Below are 12,757 nucleotides of genomic sequence, written 5' to 3' on the forward strand. Positions count from 1 at the left end.
CTACATCTCCAAGTTTCAATTTTCAGACTTAGGGAATTATTTTTTGGGGAAAAAAAAAAGAGCATTTTGTAGGGACTTAAGGAGCCAACGTACATACGGTGCCTAGTACTGAACCTAGAGCTCACCTATGTATTATTGTTCCGTAGCTCTTGTTTGGCTAACATATCAGCTAACTCTACCTCAGGAATACTCACTTCCACGTCCAGTTCTCCTGAACTGGATTCCTCATCTAGAAAAATCATCGTCCTTAGTCCCTACCGAAGTCCTGTCTGTACGTCAACACCCAGTTCAAGGTTAAATTCTTCCCAGTCTTCTATCACCCTTCGCCCTCGGCCAGCCTCCGTCCTAAACTCTGAGCGCTCCACAAGAGAGGGCTCTTCCAAGAACTTGGGTAAGCAGTCTCTAATGTTCATTCAGCAGGTATTTACTGAGCGCTCACAATAAACCAGAACTGTTCTAAAGGAAAGGAGCAGCGCAGTCACAAAGACCGACTGCAAGGAGCTGGTTTTCTGACTAGCGGCTCGCCGCCCTCACGCAGCCGAGCGCTCAAATCCTACACACAAAAGGCAGCGACTTAACACCCAAACAGGGCCTACCTCCAAGGAGCCCCTTGGAGCCAGTGCTGGGGCCGCAGTCCTGGAGACTGGAGGACGAGGGGGCGGGGCCGCGGGCCGCGCGGGGCTCAGCGGACCCGAGACCCACGAGGGCCACGCCGGGCGGTTCGTCTTGGGGAAGGCACGGATCCCGCCAGGCACGGCGAGGCCACGCCAAAAGTCACAGGTCACTGACTTACTGCTTTTTCAGCGTGGGGCGACCACCACCCAGCTCCCTGAGCCCGGCGCTCGCGGCCGCGGCTTGGGTTTAAACTCCGCAGCCGTTAGCGGTTTCCGCATCAGCCAATCAGGTCCCCAGCTGGCGGCGCAAAGGCGCTTGGTTACCAGGAAGTGGGAGGTGTAAGGGGCGGGACCTCGCCGTGAGTGACATAAGGGGCGTGGCCAGGCATGCCAAGGGCGACACAGCATGGGAGAAAGGGGCGCCCTTCGACTTTGAGCAAGTGGTGTTCAGCTGTCTCCTGATGCATTTATGAAAAAAGAAACGCTCCTTTGACAAAACTACCTTTATCAGTCAGATTTTTAAAGGTTTGACAGCCACCTGAGGTCTGTTGGAAAGTTTTTCTTGTTTCTCTAACATTACTGTGAGACTCCCCGCACACATTTTACCATTTCTTCTGCGTCTTTGCATTTCTTTATCTCTGCGCAATGATGCCAGCACCGTTATTTAGTTCTCACTTAAAAGCCCTCCCCACTTTTCTTTTAACTTTTCGAGAGGAAAACGGCAATGAAATTTTGTCGAAAATCCTGAATTTCATTAATATTTGTCTTATACTAATGGTTTGTTTTAGCTAAATATACAAGAATGGCATTTTCTGTTATCCACATCTACAGAAAAATATGTAGTATTCACTTTATGTTCCACGTCAATTAGCTTAGTTTCCTTTCACAACTGACTTTCATAATCTATACAAAGAAGCTGGGAAAACTATAGTGAGAATAAAATTTCCTCTTCGTATGCAATTAAGACTGAAAATGAAAATAGCTTGTTAAATCTAGGTTTTAAAAATTAATTTTACAGTGATGCATTCAACTTCATATTCTTGTCAATGTTTTGTTTATTTGGGGACATTTGAGAATCACAACTTTTCCATTATACTTTAGAGAATCTAGACAAATGATGTAAACATGGTTTTGAGTTCCATCTTTAGTATATTTCAAGTTTGGTCTCCAAAGAGATCTAGCTACATGAGTCTTTTGTAAGTGGAAAAGTATTTATTGATTGGCTGCCTGCTAATATTACAGCATATACTATAGTTTAAAACTTCAATAATAGTGGTTTAAAATGGAATTTATCAATCATAGACATTTCTGGTTATCAAGGGGTTAACAAGCACTATATCTTGTTTACCCAGCCTGACACATTAAATGCTTGTTATATGTAACTTATTTCAGAGCAGTTGAGAGAATTTAATGAACCAATTTGTAAACTGTAAAAAGCTCTTGAAAATGTAAATTCTTATCATACACACAATTATACACTTAAAAGGTATAATTGATTGGGCTGTATTTAACCTTATCTGAGCTTAAGTCATTTGCCTCTTCGATGGAGGCAAACGGATAGAGGAGCCCTGGACTCAGAATGTGAAGATACATTTAGTTGCATCTTGAACACACATTACTTTTGTTGTTGTTGCAAGCTCCTTCTCTATAAAATAAACCAGTTAAATTAAATGAGCTCACAGTTGTGTTGTGATACTCTCCTGCACAGGGCACTGATTTTGCTTCTCTCCCTCTATCTCCTTCTTGTACTCATTAGTTACCTGATTTTCTCTACCTAAGGGTAGATTCCAGTCAATTAAAATTTGATTGTCCTGACCCCTCACCCTCACCCCACAACACACACACCAAAAAAGAGGAAGAAGGTAAAGGGAGAAGAGGAAACCTTTCTTCCAAACCACAACAACAACGAACAATCCTTTTTAACATCTACTAAAACAAAAATCATCCAAGAAAAAGTCCCTAAACAGGAGCCATGTAGAAGCACACTGCAAATCAATAAACCAATAAACCAATAAAACAAAGTAGAAATAGTGTACGTCCACTTTATTAAACTATCTGATCTGATTATCTGTATCAGCCTGGCAAGTTGAAAAATTAACCCAAGAAAAATTAACCCAGGCCAATAGAAGCAGAAAATGACACTGGATTACTTAAAGCATTTCTGGAGAGGATAGAGATGAAGCCTTGGAAAACAGGAAGGAACAGAGGCCCCCGGCAGCAGACAAGGACCTAGTCACAGTCACAGCCTGTGAAGCTACTGTGATCTTGCCCAGCCAGCAGCGGCCCTACTGACTGCTGCAGACCACCACTGCAGCTACCTCTGGGGGAAGTGGGCGTGACTGAGCTGCAGTGCCCCATCACTGCCACTTGGCATCACTAGCTCCTGTTGCTAGGCCTGGGTTGAGTGTGCCTGATTGGTTAAGCCTAGATCACAGGCTACAAACCCTCGCAGCAAGGGAGCCTTGAGCATTCAGCCTGTGTCTGGCTTTATTAGCTTCTTAGTGAGAGGTCATCTCTACCTCCCACCTAAACTCAGGAAGGGCATTTCGAGCTGGGCAGCCAAAAGGATGACAAATGTTTGTTTCAGTATTTTATGCTATTTCACAAAATCATTATTTCTATTTTCTTTAATGAAAAGACTTCCTGCTGTGCTGTGAGGGACAGGTAATCATGACAACAGCAGCAGAAAACATTTATCAAGTGCTTACCATGTCCTAGACACTGTGTCAAGTCCTTTCAGTGTCTTTTAAATTCTCACAATGATCCTATGTGGTAGGTACCATTATTTCCTTTTTTACTATTGAGGAAACTGAGGCTTAGAAAATGTAAGTGACTCCTGCAAAGTTTAGCATGAGGTACAGCTGGGATTTCAACCTGGGAAGTCTGGCCTGGGCCTCTTTGAGAGAGTGGACGAAGTGACATCATCTGCCACTTTGGTTTCAAGGCATGGCATCCATCGTGTGAATTTCACCAGGTTGCCTGCTTACCAGCCTCCTCTTTTTCTTTTGTGTACATTTTTGGGGAGTCCCTTCTGGCATTATACTGGAGGTGAAGATGGAGGAGGCTGATGAGCAAGTGATCCATTCCCGTACATTTCCAGAGGTGGGGACTTGAGATGATTTGAGATTGTTTCTCTGGTTTAGGCAAGGGCGGGGAGACTAGAGAGGCCAAGCCTTCTCTCTGATCTAGGTGTATGTATGTGTGCAGGAGACTACTCTGGGGAAGGACAGAATAATCAGGGGTCTTGGTCTACTATTTGTCCAGCTGCATAACCCCCAGTAGGGGTTCTCACTGCAGCTCATTCACCTCCACTACACTAGTCCATGTGCTGAGAGGCAGGGTAAGGGGGGTGTGGGGAGTAGGGGGTGGGGTGTGGGGAGTAGGGGGTGGGGGGTGGGGAGCAGTGTCTACTGCCCAACCTCTACCTGGTGCCTCACAGGGAGTTCCAGAATGGTTCAAGCATTTCTTTCCTCAAGATTTCCAGTGATAAAAATCCAAACCACACAAACTGGAGGCTTGGGGAGAGCTTGAAAAGTCAGCTGTTGTGCTCACTAGTTTTACTAAGGGACTTCCATGTATACATGCCATCCAACAACCCGGGGCCCCGAAGCCCACATCTCCAGAGTTCTCTCCACGCGGACATCCCCCTGGCTGCTGGAGAGGGTCCCAAGAGATCTCTGTCCACACCCCTCTTAATCGTATACCCCTTCTCCCTTCTACTCTTCACTACAAGTGCAAAGGAACAGCAGTGGTGGAAAATAATGAATTCTGTTTAAAGTCCTTTTGGGACGTCTAGGAGGAAATGGCCAGCAGACACACAGGTATAAAACATGGAGCTCAAAAGAGATGTCTGGATTTGGGAGTCAGCAGTGAACAGTAATAGAAATCCCTGGAGTCGGTTAAGTTAAGGAGGAAGAGTGTGTAGAAGCACAAGTAGAGTGGAAGGGAGAACCTGGGTGAATATCAATGCAGGGAGGAAAGATGAAAGGGCAGCCAGAGAGGCAGTGAGAGGCAGGAGGAGACAGAGGCCTCATGGAGGCCACGGGAGGAGCTCAATTCAAAGACTTTGTCTTCTGCAGCTGGAGATGGGAGCGTGAACAGCCCTAGGGGTTAACAGTTAGGATGCAGCAGAGAGGATGCAGAGATGAGAGAGCAGAGGATTCTTTGAGGATGAAAAGAGAAGTGACAATAGCTCTGGGGCATCCAGGGTGGAGGGAGGGTTTGTATTCTTTTTTATAGGCTGGGGGAAGGGTTGGTAGAAAGAAAGAACGGATGACACAGGAAAGAGGTGAGTCTTGGTGGAGCACAGTCCTGTGGATGCAGAGGTTGGAACAAGGGCTAAGCCAGTTGCCCAAGGGCCACTTCTTCCTCTGAGACAGGAAGAAGAGATGAAAGACCAGACGTAGATAGATGAGTTTGAAGTGCTTTGTGAGCTTTCAAAGTCATATAAACATGGGACCTATCATTTTATTTAAAGCATTTGCTTCCTTAAAAAGCCATCTCTACATTTAAAACATTTTGATACTTTAATTTAGTAAAAACAAAGGTCAGAGACATTATTTAGACAAGGACCAAAACTTCCCCATCTCTGTAAACAGTTTCTCTCACAGAATGAAATGAAATAATTAGTTTGTGCCTAGAATTCTCAGCTGCTATCAGATCAACCAGTATACAAAGTCAGGGCCTCTTAAAATACAATTAGTCATAGAAAGAAATATAAAAAGCACTGGTTTCAAACTGGGTTTCCTGCTGACTAAAGCACTGTAGAATTTGAGAGGGAAGAGATAAATAAGCTAGATTGCAGGCGCTTCCCAAAGTAAAAAATTTAGAGAATGAATATAAGTAAACTCAAGCAAATAGGCACGTCAAATCAATTTTTTTCTCAGTCAAGGCAGGAATTTGTTAAGTAGCTAAATATTTATCAAAACAGTTGGCAGTAAAAAAACGTTGCCACATTCACCCAGAAAGCAAATATGAAGTACTTTTCTCAATTAAAGGATCATAATTTTTTAAACTCACAAAACATCATGTGTCTTCTCCATCATCTTAATTTTATTGAGAAAAGTGACATAGGTGGTTATCTTAAGATCACATTTGCCATCTTTTATGTGTAAGTAATGAACTATATATAGAAAGTGGTAGAATTTAGAAAAAAGGATAAACAGCTAATGGTTACTAGGTCCTATGAGGTTGCATTGATGGAAATTTTGTGCTGTTAAAGAATTTTAGAGACCGGCATATCTGACATATACACTGATAATACAAAGTGGCCCATGTTGACTGTAGCAGAGGAGAGAATGATTCCTGTTTGGTTGTAGATCCAGGAAGCCAACATAGAGGACAGTTCATGTGACCTAGGGAGTTGTGGTATATTGAAAAAATGACCCCCCCCCCCAAATATACATTGTCTTTCTAATCCCTGGAACTTGTGAATATTGCTTATAAGGCAAAATCAGGGATTTTACCTTATTTTGAAAAAGAGTCCTTGAAGATTTAATTATTTAAGGGTTTTTGAGATGAGGAGATTATCCTGGATTATCTAGGTGAGTCCTAAGTGTCATCACAAGTTTTCTTATGAGAGCGAGGCTGAGAGAAATTTGACAAACAGTCTCATATGAAGAGAAGGATGGAGCAGGAAGACAGGCAGTCAGAATCTCAGGAATGTTAACAGTCACCAGAAGCTGGAAGAGACAAGATACAGATTCCCCTAGAGCCTTCAGAGGGAGGGCAGCCAGGTTGACCCCTTGATTTTGGATTTTGGGATGCCAGAATTGTTACAAAAGTAACTTCAGAATTGCTACCTGATAACTCTGTGAAACTGGACCAACTAGACTTGAGTATTTATTTATTTTTCTTTTTAAAATCTTTTGCTTAAGGTTTTGTCATCAAATACAGTGATCTAAAGTTACTTGGATTCATTAATTGTTCCCCTCTCATCAGTGTGACTACATGATTCATTTGAATTATGGTTAGGTTTACTTACGTCTGCTTGTATACAGTTTTAGAATTTTTCCCTATCTTTATATGCATGTATGTTTATATTTTTATGTGTTTTAGTATGTGAAACGTTAACTAGTTTCAAAAGTCAGAACTTTATAAATAAGTATATTAAACTGTCATATCATTTTATGTTAATATTATTTTATATAATATTAATGATATTAATATTATTATAACTGTTATGTTTCTGTACATGATGCATTTTCCTTGTTCTTTTAATTTTTTAAAGTTTTTTTTGTATTTAGGAAAATTTACGGTGTTAGCTAGTGGTTATCTTTGTCCTTATATCTTTTATAAAACCCTTAGTTGTCTTTCTGACTTAACCTTTTATTATCTGATTTGTCAATTTTAATATTATCCTTTAACATCTATCTATTGCCTATATCACAATTAACTTATTTTACCTTCCTCTGTCTCTCTCTCTCCTTTCATTTTTACTTGCATTATTTCTGCTTTGTTAGAACCAGTTACACACTACATATAACTTAATTCTTTGAGCTTTGTTCTCACCTTCGTTTAATTTTAGGTCTACAATTAAATATAGTAAATGATCACCATCACATCTTTTGATGAAGCTTTGCTACTTGGTTGAATGGAAATCACTTTTTCAAACACTCTTCAAGAAGGGCTCATGTATTCAAAATTCCCTGATTTTTTTCACCTTAAAAACTCATTTTCTATTGCCTTGTTACTTGAAGGACAGGTTGACTGAATATTCTTGATTCACACTTCTTTCTTTGAGTTTAAAAAAAATGCTATTCCATTGGTGCCTTTCTTGTAGGTTACTTTTGAGCAGTCTGGTACCAGTTTAATTCTCTTGTCTTTGTTATTTCTTAATCTTTTTTGCTTGGAGGCTTAGGTTTTTTTTTTTTTTTTTTTTTTTTTTCATCTTTGAAGTCTAGTAGTTTTACTTGCATATGTTTTGGAGTTGACAATTCTGGTTTAATTTCCTCATGTAACTGATGGGTATATAGATTTGGATTATATTTTTAAATATTAGTTCTGCTGCATTGTTTTGTTTATCTTCTTTAAGGGCTGCCATTATTTATGTTGTTTCTTCTTTCTTTCATTTCAACCATTTCTCTCTGACTCTAATTACTTTCAATTTATATCATTTTCATTTATCTTGGTTGTTGTTCTACCTTTTTAAAAATTTCCCTTATTAAAATTTCACTTGCTTTTATTTTCCCCCAGAGCTTTGCAATTTATTCTTCATTTTTGTGATAATTTTCATCTTTTTTGTTTATTTCTTTCCTGAATTCAGTCCATTCTCTTTTCATTTCTTCCTGGTTTTGTTTTTTTTTTTTTTCATTTCTATTTTATAATTTTTGAATTTCTGGTTCAAGGCAGTTTTTCATATCCTCAAACACCTTTTTGTGGATAGGTAATTCACTTTGGAGTTTGCATTGTAGTTTTTTTTTCTGCTTTGGGATCTTTTTTGGGGGGGGATATACTTTCCATCAGCTGAAGTGGTCTTGTTTTCTGTTTTTTTCTTGTAATAGTTTTGCATATATTTACTCTGTTTTCCCATATTCATTTCAAAGATTTTTGAACAGCTTGTAAGATTTCAAGTTCAAGGGTGCTCTCTTCTGCAGTGAAATACTTCCTTAATCGATGGTTCCTGTGTACGTTTTGTGTGTGTGTGTGTGAGATACAGGCTGAAGACTGCATACTTTCACAGCTTTAGATCTCTTTTTTCTTACTTGAACCTAAAATTTCCTTTTGCTTTTCCTCTTCCCCAAGCTCCAAAGGGTGCCTCTCTGTTCCTTTTCTACCTTCTATACCAGAAGCAATGGTTTTCACACACCGTCACCTTGGATTATGTGCATCTTTAATTTTTAAAAATACACAGTCAGTGTTTTGATCTACCAGGGTTCTTTGACAATATCTCAGTACAAAAGTGGTCTTTCCCTTTTTATGGTTATCCTGGATCAATCACAGGCCCGCCAACAGCTCTCCTCTCTTCATGCATTTTCTCCACATTGCCCCTTATCTCTGTGCAAGTTTGTGGCAGGACCATGGGACTCAGTTTGCTGAGATTTGGTGTTTATTTTTCTATTTCCAGATAATTTAAAGTCTGGGCATTCTCTTTTAGTTATGCAGATGGCATGGGCTTCATGTAGTTTTATTTATTATTTATTCTGTATTCAGCATTTTGGAGCATAAATTGGAAGATTCCAATTTACAAAGTGATAGCTGCTGTTATGCTGGCTACTTAGGAATTCTACCCCTTGTGTTATTTTGTGTGCAGTCTGCACCAAGCATCTTTAAAAGGAAAAACACTGCAATTCACCCAGGTTTTGTGAATAAAGGAGCAACCAGATCCCTCATTCTACTTCCTGTACTTTGTCCTGCGTTGGAGGGAGGGGGTTGCTTATGGTTTGGGAACCTTTCCCTGTTACGGAAACGACAGGCCAGCCAAGAAAGAAGCACCACTCGGAGGGTTGGAGTACTCAGATGTATTACGCTGGCAGGCTCAGAGGGGCTTCTACTCCAAAGCTCTGAGCACCTCCAAGACGTGCGCATGAGGTTTTATAGGGTTAAGTACAAGCTCGGGGTATTCGGCCAATAGGCATGGAACAGCTTTAGCAACATCATTATCACAAAAGTGGAGGCAGGGAGGCAGCAAACCAACATTCCAAAGCCAGATATATCTCTTTGAAAATCCAGCTGGCTAGCAAAAAAAACATGAACAGGGAATCAGCAAACCAACACTAATTAACTTAGATTTATGAGTTAGTCCAGCAGAACTCAGATCAGTATTCCGATACTTAGATTTGTGAGTTATCTTGTTAGCCCAGCCCAGCTTTTCTTTCACATTCTTAGACTTGTGAGTCATCTTGTTAGCCCAGCCCAGCTTTTCCTTCACATCCCTAAAGGATGAAGATACAGTTATTTACTCCTCCTCAACCATGGCAAGTCCCTATCTTTCCCATTCCAGCCCAAAGGGGAGGACAGTCCTGAGTCTGATCAGAGCTGTGACTCAGGCTCTGCTTTATGTGGTACTTCCAAGCTCCCTTCCCCTCAAGCTGCTATGCAGCAGAGGTAGGATTATCCTTTACTTCTGGGAGAGCTGGTGAGGAAATAGCCACCCAAGGGCTTTCCTGATGCTTGGGCTCCTTATAAGACCTACCTGCCTACTCAGTTTACCATAGAATTGGGAGCAGCCAGAGGGTGGGGTCACTCAATGTTACTGAGCTTAGTTTTGGCTTGAACTTTGTACTAATAGAACATTAGGACTGTCCTCATCCCTCAGATTCCTTCTTCACCCCAGCGGTCCCAAACCCTCAATTGTCCACTGTCAACCGAGATCCTGTTGCCATATCACTAATATGTCCCCTACTCTGAGCCAATCCCCCACTCTTCCCATCCTTCTCCCATTGAGTCCTTTAAAATCCTCTCTTTTAATGTTCTCATCATTAAAAAAACAAAAACAAAAACAAGAATTCTCTGCCCCTAGAGGACCTACTTCCTCTGTCCCTTGTAGCCCTCTCAAGTAGTGACCGCTTTTCCTTCTACTCCTCACACACATCAGGGCCAGGGCTGGTGTCCTCTTTTCTCCCATCAAACGATTTTTCCTCCTTCCCTTTCCTAGGTCGTAGCCGATATGAACTGTAAGCCATCTGGACACACTATGTTTCCTTGTCTCCTCAACGTAGTCTGCTAAGGCTCTTCTAATCATCCATTATTAATGACATTAGCTTTTGTTTTTATCATCTTTCTCTCTACACCTGCTCCACTCTTGCTGATGTTACTATTTATGGGGAAACTCATCTAATAATAATCATTCCTTAAATATCTCACCTCCATTAACTTTTCTCCCACCCCATCTCAGCCTGGAATCTTGGCATTATGGTCATTGAATGACCTCCAAAATTTTGAATTCAAGTATGAAACTCTTTGACTACTGCCTCCAATCCTTCCAGCTCACTTACTCTAGTATGCCTATTAAAATAATCCCTTAACTTCGCTGAGATTTCCAATTTGTTAACTTCTGCTTTTTCACTATCCATCACCACCTTTATATAGTTATGTCCCTCCCCACCTGGCTTAGAGTCCATGGTCCACCATGGGAATCAATCACTTACAAACATCCTCAAGTCTCTTGCCCCTATCTCCCCGTATTATATTACGTGACTATTTCTCAACCCTCGCAGAGCCCAGTGATCTACTTTCTCAGCAGCACCTACACTGAAGCTGTTGAGTGCTACTGGGTAAAACTCACATAACTGGGATGACTAGTTTGCCATCCATGTTGTAATGATTATAATCTTCGAACAGGCTCTCTTTCCTTCCAGGTGATCCTGTCATGTTTCTATAGAAAGTTTGCCTTTCCAATTTCTCAAGAAAAGTAGTTCATACATTATCCTCCTTCCTCAAACCTCTCCCACCCCTTATCTCCTTTACTCTTAGCCTCTGACCTTGCTTTAGACTTAATAGAGAAAGTAGAAGCCATTTAATCAGAATTTCCTCATTTTCCCTCTGTGAAATCTACCACTTTACCTGAACTTAAATCTACCTTCTCTGTTTTACCTCCTGTCCCTGCTCTTGTCAAACAGAACTTCCTTGTGGTCCGACTCCAGTACCTTTTGCCTTCTCAAGCATTTCATTCCTGCAGTTGTCCCCCCTCTCCTGCATCATGAATCTCTACTACCTACTGGACCATTTCCATCAGCATAATCTGCTCTAATGACTCCCATCCTTAAACTCCTTTTTTTGACTTTGTATTACACCTCAACTACAGCCCCACTTCTCACCTCTTTACAATAAATCTTCTCTACAGAGTTGTGCCCAGTCTGCCATCTCATATTCACCCTTCAACCCACTTTTCTTTGGGCTTGCATCCTCATCACAGCATTGAAACTGCTGTGGTCAAGGTCACCAAGAACTCCTATATTATCAGATCTAAAGGACCTTCAATCTCTTAGCAGCATTTGACATGAATGACACTTTACTTTCTTGGTTCCTGTAGCTTCATACTCTCTTCCTCCCCGGCTCTTCCTTCTAAGCCTGCACTCTAAGTACTGGAATCAGTGCTCCATCCTATTTCTCTTTATTTACCTGCCCATTACATAGGTGATTTCATCCAGTCCCATGGCTTTAAATGCTGATGTCTTCCAAATTCACACCTTTGGCACAGTACTTCATTCTTGTGCACCAGATTCATTCAATTGCTATTTGATCTCTTTACTTGGATGTCTGTTAAACATCTCAATCTTAATAAACTAAAATACAGCTTCTGATCTCTCCCATAATTCACCATTTCAGTAAATGGAACCATCAATCAGTTCTTAAGTCAACAATTTAGAGGTAATCCTGCATTTTCCCCTTTCCCTTATTTCATGTGGCAGCTGTGAAAATGCACCTCTCAGATGTCTGATTACAGGGAGCATTATTGACTGATGTACCCCTGATGCTGTGCTCTGAAATCTATCACCATGTTCCAGGCTGTACCTCCCACCGACTGCTCCCAGCCAGTGACTGAGTATGGCAGGGACACTAAGGCAGGCCCATTCCTGGGAGACATGGCTCATTTGATGGGGGACGTTGGCTTGAAAACTCCTCATTGGCTTTCCTAAAACTTTCTCAAACTGCATCATATCCACAGCTTTTCCTACCCTACATTTCCTGCCCTCCACGAGAGCTGAATCTGCAGCTAGTCTACTGGCTCTTCCAGTCCCCTTCAAACCCCTCCCAATTTTTTCCTCACAGGTGTCTCCTCCCATAAACCTTCTGCAGGTCTAATCTGATCTTGCTGTCACTTCTCAAAGAACCTGAACTAACACATTGTAGTTGCTCATCAGCAAATTGAAGGTCATTTTTATTTCCTAAATACATTTCTTGCACTCTTCCACTTTTCTCTTGCCATCACCACTTGATTAGAAGCTAGGCCATTTGTCCCCTGGATTCCTGCAACAGCCACCTACCTTCATTTTATGCCTCTCCAATCCATTCTCACTGCAGTAGCCAGAGTGATTTTTTTCAAAATAGTAAATCAATCATGCCATTTCCCTGCTTAGAACCTCTCGATGGCGTCCCACCATGCTTAGAGTAAAATTTAAACTCCTGCCCCTGCCACAAAATGCTTTAAAAGCTGGTCCTTGCCTCTCTTTTCAACTTCATCTCATATCACCTTCCCTCTT

The sequence above is a fragment of the Camelus dromedarius genome, chromosome 4 (genome assembly GCF_036321535.1).
Source record: "Camelus dromedarius isolate mCamDro1 chromosome 4, mCamDro1.pat, whole genome shotgun sequence".
Lineage (NCBI taxonomy): Eukaryota > Metazoa > Chordata > Mammalia > Artiodactyla > Camelidae > Camelus > Camelus dromedarius.